Source organism: Alligator mississippiensis, chromosome 3 (genome assembly GCF_030867095.1).
Source record: "Alligator mississippiensis isolate rAllMis1 chromosome 3, rAllMis1, whole genome shotgun sequence".
NCBI lineage: Eukaryota > Metazoa > Chordata > Crocodylia > Alligatoridae > Alligator > Alligator mississippiensis.
In genome coordinates, this window is record NC_081826.1 from 7,352,351 (window position 1) to 7,370,258 (window position 17,908).

General features: G+C 44.6%; 1 protein-coding gene across 4 annotated transcripts in view; it reads left to right on the forward strand.

The window, feature by feature from the left end:
• Window positions 1-819: 819 nt before the first annotated feature.
• The window catches only part of PTK2 (protein tyrosine kinase 2), a 336,960-nt gene continuing 319,871 nt past the window's right edge, over window positions 820-17,908 (forward strand). For 2 of the 4 annotated variants that reach the window (XM_059723704.1, XM_059723702.1), the window contains exon 1: window positions 821-965. The gene's annotated coding sequence lies outside the window, so the exon portion shown is untranslated. Of the gene's footprint in view, window positions 966-1,031; window positions 2,074-17,908 lie in introns of those variants that run through there. The other 2 variants (XM_059723705.1, XM_059723703.1) reach the window with 2 other exon arrangements.

Sequence of the window (17,908 nt, forward strand, 5' to 3'; positions counted from 1 at the left end):
GACACTTCTCCACGGCCCGTCCCAGCGGGAGAAGGAACGAGAAAAGCAGATGGGATTCGAGCAAACGCGAAAAGCCGCGTACGAGGAAATAACGTTGATGCAACTCGGAAACGGCAACGGGAGCCGCGAGAGGCTGGGACGAGCAGCGCGGCGAAGCCGGCGGCGACGGGGGACCGGACCCGCACGTGCGGAAGATGGAGAAACGTTTCCCGGAGCTGTGAGAACGTAACCGCTTGCATTTCCCGGGCCCACGTCCCAGCGCTCGGTCCCCCGCGGGGACGGTGCGGGGCCAAACGTGCACAGAGGCAAACCCGCCCGGAAAGGCCTCGCGGCCCCCACGGACTCGGCCCTCCAAGGCGTCGTGTGTCCTGTCGGTCAAGGACGGCGGGACCGCGAGGTGGGACGTGAGACTGAAGAGAACAACAGAGGCCGTCGAGGCGCCGTGTTTCGTATCAGTAACGTGCTCTGTTGTTCTCTTCAGGTCGGGTCCCACCTCGCGTGGCCGTCGCGGAGGACGGTGCGGTCGGCCCCGACGGAGACCAAACGCGGCGCCTTCACCTCCTTTAGTTTTCTCTTCAGGTTTGGGCACGGTGCGGTGTCGACAACCCGGCGGGCCGGGCCGGGCCGGGCCGGGCCGGGCCGGGCCGTCCCCTGCGGCGAGCACGCGAGGGCAGCGGGCGGGCGGGCGGGCGAGGAGGGGCCGGGCCGGGCCGGGCCGCCGCCCGCAGCCATGTTCGCGCCGAGGCCGCGGGCGGAGGAGCGGCGCCGCCATCCCGGCGTGCAGCGCGGCGGGGGGGGAGGGGAGCGGCCTGCGGCGGCCGGGACCGCTCACACACTCCTCCCGCCCGCCCGCCCTCACACACGCACACTCACTCACTCACCCACCCACCCACCGCCTCACACACACTCACACTCACGCGCGGCGGCGGCGGCGCAGCTCCCACCGCGGGAGGCGGTCCCGTCAGGTAAACAAAGCGGAAAGTTGCGGCGGGGGCGGGAAGGACCCGCACCTCGTCCCCTTCCTCCCCGTCCCCGTCCCCGTCCCCTCCGCGCCGGGCCGGGCCGGGAAACCCGAGCGCCCCGCACGGCCCGGCCCGGCCCGGCCCGGCCCCGCCCCGCCCGGCGTGTGTGGTGGAGAGCGGGGATGCGCGGGGAGGGGGAGAGGGGCCGGCTGTGGCGGCCCCGAGTCGGCGCGGCGGGGATCGTCTAGTCCGCCAACGGGTGTCGGCGCCCCGGAGAGTTTTCCCAACTCCGGAGTCGGGATCTCTGTTGCTCAACTCGGATCTGCCCGAAGAGCGTTGCGGCGGTGGGTCGGGGTCCCCCGCGCTCGCCCCGCGTCCTGGCAGTACACGGGGGCACGCGGGGCAGAGCCGCGTGCACCGCTTCACCTCGCAGCCCGCGCGCTTCATTAGGCCCTGAACGCACACGGTGGATCACGTCGACGCGCCAGGCGACGAGATCGGAAAAGCGCGGGCGAAGGTGTCGTAGATCTCGTGCTCTTCGACGAGGTCGCCGTGTGAATTTGCACCTACGTTCGCGTCGGAATAGTTTAAAGCGGTGAAATTCGGTCTCGAAATCTCTGTCTGATACTGTTACGAGTTTGGTGTCTTTTTCGTTACGTTTTCGATGTACGATGATGACTAACACGCGAACAGGAGCACGCTTGGGGTCGCATTTTCTACCCAGCGAGCGATTTATTGGAGAGCAGTCTTTTTTTGCGGGGGGTATTAAGCAAAAATTACTCTCCTGGAGCGAGTAGCGCGCTGTGGTTTAACAGCTTCAATTCTGCGTGTAACTTTTTTTTTTCTTTTTTGAATGAGAACATCTCCAGAAACGTCTGCGAAACTAATGAAATCCCTTTCCTCGCATGTTGCAGAAAACAACGTAAAAATCAATACTCCTCCCTCCCCTTCGTTAGTGCTTTGCATGGCAGCGCTGTCTTTGACAAAGTGTAGCAGCGTGAGGATCGGAGACGCAGGATGTTACAACTCATTTCATATCCCTCGGGATTCGTGGAAACGCCTTTTCCCCCCGCAATAGCAAACGTTCTGTATCCTCCAAATATTTTTAAAGGTATATTGTCTGCTTCATCAACAGCCGCTGGCAACGAAACAACACAAAAACGATCAGATAGGAACACTTCACAGTATATTGGTTTTTGTTATAAATAGGCTGCTACTGTCATATTCTGTCAAGCTTGAATATTGAGATCTTGTAAAATTTTACCTTTACTAGCAAAATAGTTCTTGCTTCTTAAACTTACAGCACTTCTGAAAGTTCATCATACATGGATCATATCTTGCAATATGGATAACTGTTTGTTTGTAGATCTGCTGTATCTTCATCCGCTGAAAATGACTTAAAGCTTGAAAAACATCTTGCAAACTGTTTGTTAAAGGGAATGTTCCAGGTTGGAAACTGCATGTGAACAAGTCTCGCAGATAATACCCTAGAATATTAATAGTGAAAAGCTTTAAATCTGGAGTCTGGTTTGCTCTTTCTTTCCCCCTTCCCTTCCTCCCTCATTTCATATATCGATTACTTCATTGAAAACTGAAGTTTGTATGTCTGCACTTTCTATTTAGTTTACATAACGTGTGATAATATTTTAAATCTGAAACACTGTTGTGGTTTGTCAAAACGCTGCTATATTAATGTAATGTCATAAAAATAGCTTAATGTTTAAGACCTTAAAAAGCAAACATCTACATGTGACTTTTTAACATAATCATTCTGATAGACATCGTTAAAATGAGAACAGCTCATCCTGAAGAAATGCAGCGATTCACACACAGCACTTAATGAATTTTGACTTGCACAAGGTAGCTGTTTTATTCTATAAATTGAATCCATTTATGACTTGGAGTTCTGTTCCTAACAGTTGTTAACTTCTGCAGAGCCAAAATATGAACAAAACACCAGTAGTTTCAAGTCAGTATTTTTGGGTACTCTTGTGGTTGATAGCATTGTGGATTTTACATAGAAATACCAAACTTAGGCTGAAGACAGGAAATGGAGCTGATTGTATGTACAATCTACCTGTGGTTCTGTATTACACTTTTCGAGGTAATGCACCTGTTGCTTATAAAAGCTGGTGTCTCTGAACTAGTTAGAAGGCAGGGCAGGGTGGCACCTTGGGAGACTGCCTTTTCAAGGTTGGGAGGGAAGAGCTTTGTTGCTGTTTTATTAAAGAAAACTTATTCCAGAACCTTTTCTTTTGCACCTTTGTGTGTTGTTTCCTGCCTGTGTGTTAAATTGAGGTAGGAAATGTATTTGCCTTTCTTCAGCACCTAGCACAGCTTAGTGCACACCATGATGTGGGCACTAAGTAATACTCAGCTCTTTTCAGTCTAACTGTTTCTTTGATCTTTTTTGCATGTGTACATTTGAGATCATTTAGACTAAAGCATTGCTGGGTTTAATCCCCTGTTTGTATTGTGGGCATGACCAGGTTTTGCCCCACACCTTCTGCTAAGAGCTGTATAAACCAAATGTAAGCTGTCACTGGGACATCCTGGGGGCAGTCTCGAAGAGCCGGGCTGAGGTTGTGTGTTGGGTGGAGGGAGACAGGTCAGAGATGATGGGTGATGGGTAGAAGAGCTGGTGTTGGCAGGGAGTGCAGGAAGGAGCCAAGGACACAATTCTTCAAATGGGAGAACGAGGATATATGACCTCAAAGAAGTAGGAGAACCAAGGGAGATACTTGATCTTCTTCACTTGTTACAAACCGTTGGACTGGAGGGCTTGAGTAATAGTATTATAAGCAGCTGAGAAGTTGTGAAGGATGAAGATAACAGGGTCTGAAATTCAGTCTGGTGTGTTTGCTGACTAGTTTTAGGCAGGTAGAGAGAAGAAAGCAGCCTGGGGTAGGGGATGTAGGAGAGATGCTAAGGCTGCAATTGTAGACCGTGTTAAAGGATTCTGGGGCTCTGGATAGCAAGCATCATGTTTTCTTAAATATAAGACGACACCCCAATAATTAGATTCTCTATATAGAAAATATATAAATTTGTTATAATTTTCCAGGTATAGAATCTAAGTATTGGTTGGAGGGTTGGCTTGAATCCTCCCCATGTGGCCCCCTTGTCTTTTGCCCTGCCCACTTCTTCCCTCTTCAGCCTTCTTACCACCTGCACCACCACACCCCCAGCTCCCCCAGTCTCTGCTTCTTCCCTCTCTGCTTCCCCCAGTCTCTGCCCTTCCCCCAGTTGTCAGATACAGCTTTTGGAGCACAGCATGTGGAAGCTCAGCCCTTGTCTGGCCCTGCAGTGTTGGTGCTGCTGAACCGAGCGAAGCAGAGCCTGACAGTAAGGGGGAGGAAATTGGTGTGCAGGGGGACACAAGCTGCCTAGGGGAAATGGGGGTGGAGGGTGGGCAGGAGGCTGATGTGGATCTGATTCCTGCAGCTGCTGGCTTCCCCCTCCACTTCCTATGCAAATGTAAGACAAGGGGCCATACTGACTGAGGGGGAAATCTTGTTTTATATTTAAGTAAATACAGTAATTCTTTCTCTTTGTTATTTTCCTTAATAACAACAGTATTAAATATGGCGCACAACAGAATTCACTTAAATGTAACAGTATCCAGGGATGGAAATAGAGAGGGTCTTCCAGCCTTGAAACTCTGCATAGTTTTTTGTTCCTCCTCATTTCTTCTATTCTGTATTTTTGTGTGTTTATTCTTAAATTTGTTCTCTTGTCCCTTCCGCTTGCTTATGCCTCTCATTTATGTTAGGTTCAGTGTTAAAAGCACTTGCGGAAAGACCCTGAATAAGATTGTTTGATGCAGAAAGAGGGAGTTTCCTTGGTTTGGCTAGACTGGGGGACTGACTAGCATTCCAGACAGTTTCCTTTTGCTACAGGACTTCAGTGTCACACAGAGTAATGTAGGTCAGTTTAAAGCTTAATCCTCATTCCCTGATTAGATTCTGATTTATCTTATTGTGGCACCCCATGCTAGGTTTTCCCTTTTTTTGCTTCAAAATGTACCAGCGAATTATCAGCATTTCCTTCTGGTGAAACATTGATGACTTGGAAGAAGTCAAGTCAGCTGCTTGCCCAAATGTTGAGCACATTCTTCCTGCCCTTGCAGAGCTTGTAGGAGCTGACCTGATAGAGCTGCCCCTTCTTGTCTCCATACATCTTCTGACCAGCTGGTAGGGGAGAATGTCCACTATTTCTTCTGTCTGAAAAAGAGATTTGTCTCATTCTGTTGGTGAGGAAGAGAGGTCATCCTGGAAACATATTGGAAACCTATAAGAGTGCAGATAAGAGCTGACTGCTGGTCCAGCCAGTGCAACCTAGGGTGGCAAGAAGAAACGTAGTGGACTTCCTCAGGCATGTCTTTCCAGTTAAAGGCAGTGCTGTGCTGAAGAAAGCCATGTGTGCTTGGCACATGCTAGTTTCCAGATTGGGAGCAGCATGACTGTATTAGTGCGGAGCTTTGTACATAGTTTCATAGTTGGTAGGGTCGGAAGGGACCTAAGCAGATCATCAAGTCCGACCCCCTGCCATGGGCAGGAAAGAATGCTTGGGTCAAATGACCCCGACGAGGTGATTATCTAGCCTCCTTTTGAAAACTCCCAGGGTAGGAGCAAGCACCACTTTTCTTGGAAGTTGGTTCCAGATCCTAGCCGCCCTGACTGAAGTGGTGTCTCCTGATACCTAGCCTGAATCTACTCTCAGTCAACTCATGGCTGTTATTCCTTGTTACTCCTGGTAGTACTCAGGGGAACAGGGACTCTCCCATTGCCTGCTGGTCCCCCTTGGCAAGTTTATAGATGGCCACCAGATCCCCTCTCAGCCTTCTCTTGTGGAGGCTGAACAGGTTCAGGTCCTGTAGCCTCTCCTCATAGGGCCTGCCCTGCTGTCCCTGGACCATGCTAGGGACCCTCCTTTGGACCCTCTCCATGCTGTCCACACCCCTCCTGAAGTGCAGCTCCCAGAACTGGACGTAGTACTCCAACTGCGGTCTGACCAATGTCTCTTAGAGGGGGAAGATCACCTCCTTGGACCTGCTTGTGATGTATCTGTGGATGCATGACAAAGTGCGGTTAGCTTTACTGACCACATCCTCAAATTGGTGGCCCATGTTCATCCTGGAATCAATAATGACTCCAAGATCCCTTTCTGCCTCTGTGCTGATGAGAAGGGAGTTCCCCAGCCTATAGGTATGCTGCTGGTTCTTCCTTCCCAGGTGTAATACCTTGAATTTGTCAGTATTGAATCCACTTCTATTCTCATCCACCCACCCCTGTAACCTGTCCAGATCTAGTTGTAGCCTGTCCCTCCCTTCTAGCGTATATACCACTCAGCTTTGCCTTTTAACTCTCTCTCTGATTATATCAACATGCCTGTTGTCTGCCAGCTACATGTGCTTCCTGCTCTGGTTACCTTGGACACCAAACTCCTCAGATTCCCTTTTTTTGTTGGAATCAAGAGAGCTTAGGCCACCAAATGCCTAAGAAACGGCCCAGTTGACTTCTGTCCCTGGACTCCTTCAAACGTAGAATGGTTTGAAGGGGACAGCAGCCTGTTGTGTAGCAGCTGCTACTGATGCTTCATCCCCCTTTTCCATGATGTTGAGATCACAAGGAACTTGGGTTGTAAAAGGGAATCAAAATGAAGCTAGCCAAGGACTAGAATGAGCTAAACCAGAGGTGAACAACCTGTAGTACAGGTACCACAAGTGGCATGGGCAGCCTGTGTGTGTGGCATGCAACAGATTGGAGAGGGTTCAGGTAGCACAGCAGGAGATAGGGCATGAAACAGAAAGCAGAACAGCAGATCAGGCAAGAAACACAGGGAAGGGAACAGAAAGCAGAGCAGCAAATTGGGGAAGGGATTGAAGTGGAATTTGGGGAGGGTGTAGGGCTGATTGGTGGCACACCTGACAAAAAGATTGTCCTTTACTGAGCTAAATGATAGGTTCTTTGTGTCAGGTGGTTTATATTTTTTTTAACTCTAAGGTGTTTTTCTAAATCGGCATCAGAGGAGGAGGGAAAAAGGCAGCCATGCTTTATCCCACAGATCTAGATGTTTGGCTCTCATTCCTTCATAAACCCTTTCTGTGTTGCAGTTGAGGGCAATAAACGTAGAAGCTGCAAATAGAACATTTGCCGTTCCAGAATAGACCTCGGGTTCATCTACCGAGAAATCCCATTTCCCACAGATGTTCTTGTGAAAGGTCCAAGAACGCCTATAATGGACTAATGTAATCTGTATAAATAAAGTGTCCTCCTAATTCTGTTCTTTGTGGCTAGATTATACTATGGAATGAGAAGGGCTCTCTTCTTTTTTTTTCTTTTTGTTTAGGATCTTCTCCTCCTTTGCGCCGCCTCCCCCACAGCAAAGCCCATATAAATGTTGAATCCTAGTAAAGTTTTTGCCAGCTACTTTGTAGAATTGAGTTATGTTATTTAATGTGAGGAAATGTTTTAAACCACAGCATTTGCACCCTTTCAGTTTCATCACATGTCCTCTATTATGTGGGAGTTTAACTAAGAGCATCAGAATTTCCTCCTTTTTCTCTGTTTTTATTATTTTTATATAATTATGTCCCCTCTTATTCATTTCCTCTTTAAGATAAGGCGTCTTTCTCTGTCTCTAATGTGCCTTCATTTGTTTATATTTCAGTTGAGAGTAGCAGAGTTCATATCAGACAGAGTTCCACTCAAGTGAAAGTGTTTCACTTATTGTTCCTGAAATAATCATGTTCAGAGTAAGGCTCCTAATCTTGGTCAATTGACTCAACCGTTCCCTAACAGCCTGATACTTCTGGTAGTACTGTGGGCTTTCCTTGTGGCTGTGCTGCTTATCTGTGAGTGACAAAGGGCAGTGTCTGTAGTAGGATAATTGTTCTTTTGTAGTGTCTTTATACTTTCTTCTTTTTTCCTTGTCCTTTACTGCCTGAGACCATAGCAGTCTCCTGCTTCATCCTGTTATCTTTCTTCCATACCAACTCATTTCTGTAGTATGAGCATTGCACTTTGCCCTCCAAAGAGAGGAACAGAGCCAGGGATACTGGACAGGCAACAAATGAGAAACGAGGTTAAATGTGATTAAAGCCCCTTGAAGTCCAGTATGTACCTTCATAGTTAAGTTTTCATTTTTTGTTTAATGTTAAAAATAGAAAGTTTCCTGTTGTTTCTGTCTCTTCTAGTAAGCTCACCTGAGCATTTGTTGGGAAGGGTGGCTTATAACTCTAATAAGTAGTACTTCCATAGTAATTCTTACTCTTAACTTGAGGACCTCTCATTTTGGTAGTCCATCATCTAATGCCTAATAACCTGCTGGCATCTTCTTTGGTATTTTTAGGTAAAACATGGAAAAGGCTGGTTTAACTACAGGGATGGAGCTTGCAAGACCAGAGGTCTGTTCCTGCCGGTCCCTATAGGCTTGTATGATTACAAGCCTATGATTCTTTGAGTTGAGATAAATCAGTTGAATCTCTCCGCATCTCAGATCTTCTGTCCTTACAGTAGGAATAACACTTACCTGAGGCATAATTTGCTGATGTCAAAACCAAGTGCTTATTTGTCAAGGGAGTAAAAATACGCATGATGGTGGAACAAAATTGTTCATGCAAGGTGCAGTCTTGTTGCTTAGTATGAACCTTGGAGTGTCAGTCTTTAAAGTTTTCACGCTTGCTGATGTCCTTATTAACCTCTGAATGTTGATTTAGAATTTACTTTTTTTTTAGTAAAAGTGGACAAGAAGGGATAATATAGCACATCTGAAAAATGAATCTGTCCTCCTGAGAACACACTGGTTGGAGGGATCTTAAGCTGTGTCTTTTATGGTTTATTACATAAAGGATTATTTAATTTCGGCCAACTTTCTATGTATGGCAGTGTTGTTGAGCTTCATCCAGGAAAACTTATCCTGCATTTGTGGGTCTCAAAGCATAAGGTAGTTTCCTTATGGAAACTTAAGGTGGTTGCTGTAGGCTCCTTGATGTGGGGTTTGGAGTTTGTGGTTTCTACTCCTGTTAGGAGTGCCATTGTTTCTTTCCACATTAATTGGGCCACTTATGAATGTTGGTCATCATCTCTCCCATGTTGTGCAGAAATTTCTTGTCATAGGTTTCAGAGTCCTAGCAAGGTCTTTAGCCAAGTACCTCGTCTGCAATCTCCCTTTTGTCTTTTTCCTTTCTGCTGCACCCAACCTGTGCAAGATTGGTAATGCTTTTTCACTTTTTTCCACTCCCTCTGTTCTTCCATGAAGTCTTTGTCTGACATCCCATTCCTAACCCTGCTCACCAGACTTTTACCTTGCCATTTCTCAAATGTTTTCTCCAAAATTGTCTAAGAATCCTAGAAAACTCTTACATGGATGTACATAACTAAAGCTGTACATGCAGTTATTATGATTATATTAGTGAGTAAAGGAAGATGAGTGTCTTCAAAATTAGGTTAATTTCAAAATTCAGTTAAAAAACTGACTGAAATTGTGTAATCTTGTCTCTCAGTCTTTGTCCTTCCCATCCTTATTATCCAGACAGTTCTGTTAACTGATGTTTGGTGAACTGACATTAAATCCCCTGAGGCGGGGGGGATGGGGATTATTTTCTCTATAGGATGCTATTTTCAGTTATAGCTGCAGAGATGACGTACTCAGTACAATCTTTCCATAAATGAAGTTGTCATGCTGCTTCATGTATGTGCACATTTGCTGGGTTTTGACATTTTGTAGCACTCACTTTTTAGCACCTTTATTTTGCAAGCAGGTGCTAATGGTGAGATTTCTGCAAACAATTATATCTGCAGCCATTTTTAGTCCCCGCCTTTGATGTTTCTTTTTTATACATTTAAGAGACTTTTTTAAATTGATTTACCTATCCAGATTAGTACTACGACAGTTTAGGTCTCTCCTTCTAGTAATGCCATTCACATAATGAATGTGGTTTTGAGTCCATTGTTAGCTTGGATCCAATCAAAATAACAGTTTAGAGCTTTTGATGAAAATTGAGACATCTTAACTCTGTCTCCATTACATTTCACTCTTTAATACACTGTAGATCTGGGCTGTCATCCAACTGGTGGTTGTGACCCATGAGCTCCTGCCCAGCTGCTACTCCTCCGCCTCTCGCCTTTGCTTCCACCATGCATGGTGGGTCTTCGGGCTCCCCTTCCTTCCTCCAGCTTCTGCTTCTTGCCCCTGCTTCAGGGAGCAGGATGGTGCAGTGAGAGGGGGCTGGAATAGCCATGCTGCTCGCAAGCCACATTGTTTGCGCTGCACATGTGGCAAAATAGGGAGCCAGGCTGTCTGCAGTCGGGGGAGGAAGCCAAGATGCCTGTGCTGTGGGGTTGGGGTGCAGAGCTGACTACAAGTCTGCCAGCCTGTGCAGCTTGCGGCCCTCCGGATTTGCAAGCTGTGCTGTGTGCAGGCCCCGGCTGCCTGGAAGTTGGACAGCCTTGCTCTAGTTCATGCTTTGATATACAACAATAGGCTTCCTCTTGAATGTAATCTTAAGTGGATCTGTTTTTAAAGTGGCAGGTCAGAAGAGTGCTGCTGTTCAGTATTGAGTTTTTCGGGAACTTAAGTCTCTACTAATTAAACTATGTAATTAAGTTTCTCAACCTCTGGTAAATTTGAGTAATGAATCAACTGCCTATTATTTTTCTGCAGTTATCCCATTGTGGCCTTAACTGGAGACTAATAATGAAATATCCTTCATTCTGAGAGACTTTTGCCTGGACATTAAATAAAAAAGGACAAATTGATCCAAGATCTAATTGATGTGTAAGCACTGTTTTACCAACTCAACTCAACCCTTTAACATTTAAGAGAAGCAGAAACCTCTTGAGTTATTATCATAGTGGTATCTGGAGCTTCAGGCAGCCTTAGAAGAAGGATTAACTGTAGGGGACAATGAGAGCTACCTTCAAGTCTAAAGGCTGAGGTAAGAGAGAAGCTTATGAAATTCATGTAAACCTTCACTGCAAATTGTGTCACTTAAAATTAAAACCACAAACTAAATGTACATTCCCCGTGGTTCATATTATCTGGTAACTTCTGTTTAATCATTTGTTATAAGCATCTAGTCATACTGTGTGTTCACATATCATATTTACTTGATTCCAAGATGAGGTTTTTCCCCATTCAGCATGGCTGGGGGAAGCCCCTCATATTGGAACTGGGTAGGAGAGGGGGCAGGCAGCTTATGCAGCTCTGGCTCCAGCTCCAGCCCTGGGTTGGGGTGGGAACTACAGCTGCTGCTGCCCCTCCCTTCCCCCCTCTTTTTTATGCCCAACCTCTTCCCTCCCCACCCTCCCCCTCAACAGCTTTGGGCTCCCATTCCTCCCTTCCCCACAACCTCTGCTACCCTCTGTGCCTCCCCTCTTGCCCCCCCCCCTTACCCTTGAGCATGGAGAATGGCCCTAGACCAGCCCAGCCCCTGTAGCAGTGGTGCCAGCTCCATGCCACTGGTATGGGGCCAGGTGGGGGCTATGCTCTGTTCCCCAGGCTGGACTGGGGACAGAGCCTGCCAGTGCTGGAATAAGGGGAAGTGGGGGTGGGGGGAGGGGAGGGGCAGTTGGGGGGAAATAAGCTAAGAGGCATGGGGCGAGGGAGGGGGCCTGAGGCAGTGGCGGGACAGAAGTGATGTGGAATGAAGGAGGGAGAAATCAGTGGGGTGGGGTGGGGCGGGGCAAGGCTGCAGGGGGGAGGCATAAGGCTGGATTGGGGAAGTGGAGGGGAAGGCGCCAGGGGCAAGTTGCCTGTGCCCCCTAACGCCTGCCCCTCTACCACTGCTTTCCATGCTGCAGTGGGGACACATTTAAGATTAAGATTCTTCAGTTATAACAAACTTACAAATGTTCTGTGTATAGAATAATTATTGGGAGATTGTCTTAAATTCAGGGTCCTCTTGGATTTGAGTAAATACAGTATATCTTTGTGATTATTAATTTCAGTTTATATAATAATTTATCATGCAAGATACTGTCTAAGGACTTTTTAAACTTAATTTTAATAAGCATAAAAGGAGGGTTATGATTGATACCTTTGTGTATGTATACAGGGGGGGTTTCTGTGACAGATCACATACCACATTTGCGTAGAAAACTCAACCATTTAAAAGCCAGAATTTCTAGACATTCAAGATTTTCAGACTCTGTTGCACATCTGATATTTTTCTTGTGCCGGTTAAACATTTCATGTAATAAAACAAAACAGGAGTAGGAATTTATGTGCTTCCTGTGCTGTTATTGAGAAGTGGTTAGCCTTGTCAACCTGAAGTTAGGTAGAAGATAGGCAGGGTGGCACCTGGGAGCAGTGGTTTTCAGTCAGGGTGCCATGGCATGAGGTCCTTCTAGGGTGTTGCTGGGTGCTGTGCAATATTAGCATTGTTCACTGTACAAACACCTACACCCAGAGATTTCACATAGGAATTCATAGTGACCTGCTCTGGTCTTTTTGACTTCTTTGAAACAGAATAATTGCTCTAGTATTTTTTTGTAGTCAAAAATGAGTTAAAAGGAAGAGCTGGCATTTCCCAAGGGGTGCCTTGAGTCTTAAAAGATTTAGAGCCACTGACATAGGTAAAAAGTAATGGGCAATGTGGTTTAGGGATTAACTGGTTCAGAAAGGCATACGCTTTCATAGGTAACAACATACATTGTCAAATAAACTCGGCTGTTGCCTATGAAAGCTCATGCCTTTCTGAACCAGTCAGCCTCTAAGGCAGTGTTTCTTGGGGCTTTAGCTTATTAGACTCAATCTATTCCTCAAAAAATACCAGCTCTTAACTTTCACTAGCTTTTAGAGTAATAGAGCAATTGTTTGGTTGCAAAGACCTCAAAAGGTTGCAACAGGTCAGAATGTTTTTGACATTGTGGATTTGTATTTGAAATCTCGGTGTATCTTGTGAATCATGTTTGCACCCTGAACTGCTAAAAGTCTGCGGCATCCTTGACAGGATCTCAAGGCACCCCAAGGTGCAGCATCATCCTGGTTGAGAATCACCAGCCTCTGCTGTTACTGTGGTAGTGTCCTGAGGTTTAGTCCTTAGCTTTAAGTGCTTGCATTCTCTTAAATATTATAGTGGCACACACTTTGAATTTCTTTAGTATTTGTGTTATTTGGACTGCAGACAAAAGAAAATATGGCACACCAAATTGCCCCATTCAGTCTAAGAATGAAGACAAAGGATGCAACCTGGAAGGGTGATTGGACTGACAATAGGATGGTGTTTTATTACTTTATATTTGTGCCAGGACTGGTTTAAGTTAGACTAAATTCCCTTGTATCTCCTTCTCTGTCCATAGTTCAGTTTTCACAGCTCCCTAGCAAGTGTCCTTACCTTTAATTCTAGTGACTTCATGCCCACACCTCTCAAACTATCTGTTTCCACAGTGGTTGTAATAAGAGAGACATCGGTGCTATTAGTCACCTGTTTTTATTTATAAGCATCATGGGGAAAAAAAGAGTCCTTAGGAGGGATTTAAATTAGGGGAGGTTAATGTCCTTATAGACTATGTAGTGGCAACTCTGAAATCACTGTGACAGGTATAGGAGAAGCAGGTAATGCAGAGATGAAGCTGGTTTCTTAAGGAAAGAGGCTACTCCCAAGATAAGGGTGGATGTATTTCATTTCTCTTTGTTTTTAAGGAAGAGGGAGGAAAAACTGGTTTTTAAAATATTGGTAACTTGAAAAAAAAATCTTTCAGTATTTTCTTCAAACTTAACACACTGTCTTTCCCCCCACATATCTAAAGGGTGAGTTTTAGGTTTCTATAGTGCAGTTAACTGTGCTTTGCAGACAAAAATGTTGTGTTTGGGGATATTGCATTCACAAATGTAGTTTTCTTTGCTTTGAATCATGTAGTTATTAAGATCACAGCATCTAAGTTAAAACATAATCAGTATTTGCATTAGTAGTTTGTTCTGGGATAACTGAAGATGGCAAAATCAGGCAAGACGATATGGGTGCTGGAGTAGAGGTCTGTGTTGGAAGATCAGCTGAAAGTAGTGAGTCACTACAAGTGGTTTGGAGGACAGTCAAAATGAAAGTGAGAAACATGGGGAAAGTGTGGTGAATGTTTGCATATAATATATTTTCCATGTAGAAGATCTTCTATTGATCTCTTATTGTTGGTCTAATAAAAGGTATCAGATTTACCCAAAGAACCTTTGTCTGTGTATATAATATGAGTACTTACACATCAGCTGGCATTTGAAATAACATGATTAGATTTTTGAACTGGACATTTTACTTTCTTACAGACTGATTTGAAGTGTAATTACAGTAGAAAATTTAAAATTATGGTTGAAGTTATTTCAAAGGTATCAAAAGCTTTCCTTGATTTATTTCTAACCAGCAAGTTTTAACAGGTAATGAGTCTCATGAGTACAAAGTCATGGTGAACGTGGACCCATGTCTTTGCTTTGTTGTGTTTGATGAGAGTTTGTGATTGTGTTGGATCTTGTTAAAGATTAGGCTTCTTGACTTTATAAGGCTGTCAAATGCTTGCCCACAGGCTGCTGTAGAACCCCCTCCTGGCACCACTTACACTGTTGAATGGAGGAGGCAAGAGTGGTCCAGATGTGTAGTGAGTCTGTGGTTTGGTGGGAGGCTTTTTGGGTAGCCATATTCAGGTACAGTGCATCTTTTGTTCCAAACTGGATGTTGTGGATTTCATCCATCTGATGTCTGAGCCCAGGAATGAAGTTAAGATGAAGCCAATATGGCTGTAGCAGTTTTCTGGATGCACCTAAATCATAATACTGGAGGTGCCAAAGCATCTAACACTTGCAAACTTAAATGTCCTTGCAAGTGATGATTTTTTAAAGTCAGCCCAGGGTTTGATGGCTGCCTTGATAATTATTGCCTTTCTGGGATGGCTTCTGCATCAACTCACATACCTGGCTGCTGTATAGGTCTCATATTTAGATCAGGGTTGGAAGTGAAAATTCCACCCTTATCAATAGCCTGACTGTTGCTTCTGGTAATTTTGAGGTTGGAATGTATCTCTGAAACAAGGATAAAAGATCTTATCACTGAACCTTGGAAATTGATGAAATTTGAGAGATTCCATATCTGTCTGAAAGAAAATATCATTTGGATATTGGACAGCTCTGGCTTAGGGAAATCTGAGCAGCAGCAATATTTTGTCTTCTGCTATTGATGTCACCGATGCAGTAGCTTCCAAGCATGCGATCTGCTAGCTTAATTTTCTTGGGTCACAATCACAAATGAAGTGAGAGAGAGTGAGAAGTCTTGAACTGATTCTGTTTAGTTGCAACATCTAACACTTTTTTAATAGAACTTTGTGAAATTCCATTTCATTGAAACTTTGAAATTGGTTCTTATTTCAGCTAGGAGAGAAACCTGGATTTTCAAATTAGCCTGGAAGAAAGTTCAGTATAAACTAGATTTTGGTTGATCAGAACAATCTATTCATTTTTTAAACTTAAAATTTGAACTTTAAAAATGATTGATAATGGTCACCAAGTAGCTTGCTATAATTAACTTTAAATATATTTGTGGTTTATCTCTAAACTTTGGTATTCCCCAGTTCTCTACAGGAGAAAAAACTACATGATGCAGCTTTTTCTTTTTCTTTCCCTTTTTGATAGCTTCCTTCTGTTCATTTGTACCTATTCCCCACTCTTCCTTTTGTCTCTGTTTAGTCCACATATTTTCCATGCCATTTGTGAGTAACGTTTGATACAACAAGTTTGTGTCTCTAACCCTTCAAGCTGTAATAAACTGCACAGAGCTCCAGAGGGGAAACTGGCTTTCCCTTACTAGGATGAGACAGCTTCCTTTGGCATCTACCATGCAAGCTGGCTGCAGAAGGAAGCTGAATTGGATCACACATCCTTAATCAGCTTCCTTTTCCAGCCTTTACTGTGAATACAAGTTAGGCTGCTGCTGGTTAATGGCCCCTTTTTCAGTTGCGACTGGAAGCAGTTTTCAGTAAAAAATATTAAAGCATGGTAAATGGGTGGCTGTCCTGTAAGGTGTGCCATGCATGCACTGAAGGGACACTTATGTGTGCTCAATGGACTCCTGAGACTTCTGTACTCACACGGACAGAAATTCTTCTTCACTGTTTCTGAAGGGGCATTTTAGCATTTTGTGTTCTGAAAAAGTCTTCAGGTAGATTTGTATAATTGGTATGGGGACAAGAGGGCAAGTATACATAGCTTTTTCTGACCTCACAAATGATTTTTCAGACTCTAAAACTTTGGTAGATATTTTATGTACAGGGTTTGAAAGTGTTTGTGTTTTTCTTTTACTTGTTATGTTCCCTTCTAAAGTTTTTATGAATCTTTTTCACAGTATTTTCCTTCTCATCTTTATTTTCTTTTCTATATTGTTTTTATACTAACTTTCTCTTGTAGATTTATGTACTATAAAGGTAAAAGTCGTCTCCTTTTATATCAGTTCCATAGTTCTCTCTCTTCTATTCTTTTTCCAGATTTCCTCTGAGTTTCTTTTCTCTTTTTTTCTGTATTTTTGACTTTCATTCACCACAGTGCATATACTTTCTTGGTTTTTGGACATTGCAGGAGTCAGTGCTGTAAGATTTAGTCTGCCTTAATCTATTGAGCACAGCTGCGTGTATAAAAATGCATGATAACTGTAGATGGCATTAGAAGAACCAGAGTATAGAAGACAGTGCACACTGAGTCTTGCAGTGTGAAACCCAAGAACCAGAAGGGGGTCTTCTTCTTCAGTTTTGGAATATAGTTTGGCCAGTAAGTTGAAAACCACGTGTGGGCTGCAGAGCAAGGATACAAATGTGCCAGGCCAGACTTTCAGGGATGTATTTGGTAGTCTTGTTGGTCTGAGACAAAAAGAAATACAAAACTGTAGAACTCTTGGTTCAGAGACGATACTTTTTATTAGACCAACTAAGAAATTGCAAAAAAAAAATTTTCTGCAAGTTATCAGACTCGCATGCCAATCAGCAGGCTCAGGGAAAATTAAGGGTGGTAAAAAGTCCCCATAGGTAGGAAATAAACTTCATTTTTGCACAGAGGAAAGATTTCTACACCTCCCTGCCTGTTTGCCATCTGACACCGCAAGGGAAGGAATCCTGCCTTCTTTAAGCCTTTCCTCACAAGTCTTGCTTCCCAGGCCCCTGATCATTTTTGTCATTTTGTTCTGGACTCTTTCCCATCTGTCCACATCCTTCTTGAAGTGTGGGAGTCCAGTACTGGACACAGTACTCCAGGTGAGGCCTTACCAGTGGAGGACTCTCTTGCCTTGGTTTACAAGTGGCACTCTCGTTAATATGTATGCTGTTTTTGGAGGAGGAGCAGGTTTGCAGAAATAACACTGTTGGCTTGTATTCAGTGTATGGTCTGTTATTACCCCCGGTCTTTCTCTGCAGTACTGCAGCCTACCCAATTGCTCTTTTTGTTTATGCAGTTGTTCTGTCCCAAATGCAGGACTTTGCACTTCTCCTTGTTGAATCTCATGTGCTAGACTGAAAAATCAATCCAGGTAGTCTTAGATCCTAGCCCTACTCTCCAGAATGTCTGCAGTTCCACCGCTATTTGCAAATTTGCTAAGTGTACGCTCAATCCCATTGTCCAGATTATTAGTAAAGATACCTTACCAGACCCAAGACAGACCCCTGGGAAATCCCACTTGATACCTTCTCCCAACTAGACATTGGGCCATTGAGGACTACTTATTGAGTGTGATGATCCAGCCAGTTATGTATTCACTTTACTTCTGTCTAGTCTGTGTTTCTTTAGTTTGTTAATGAGAATGTGGGAACGTGGCAGAACTTGAGTGGAGGGGCTCTCCATCTTGTCATGGCCAGTCCTGTCATTGCCCAGCCCACTTATAAACCTCCCCTGTCCTGACTTCCCTGCCACTCCTCTCTGGAAGAAAAATGTGATTTGAGAGGTCTCCTGTCTCTGCCCAAAACAGTGCGTGTCCAAGAGGT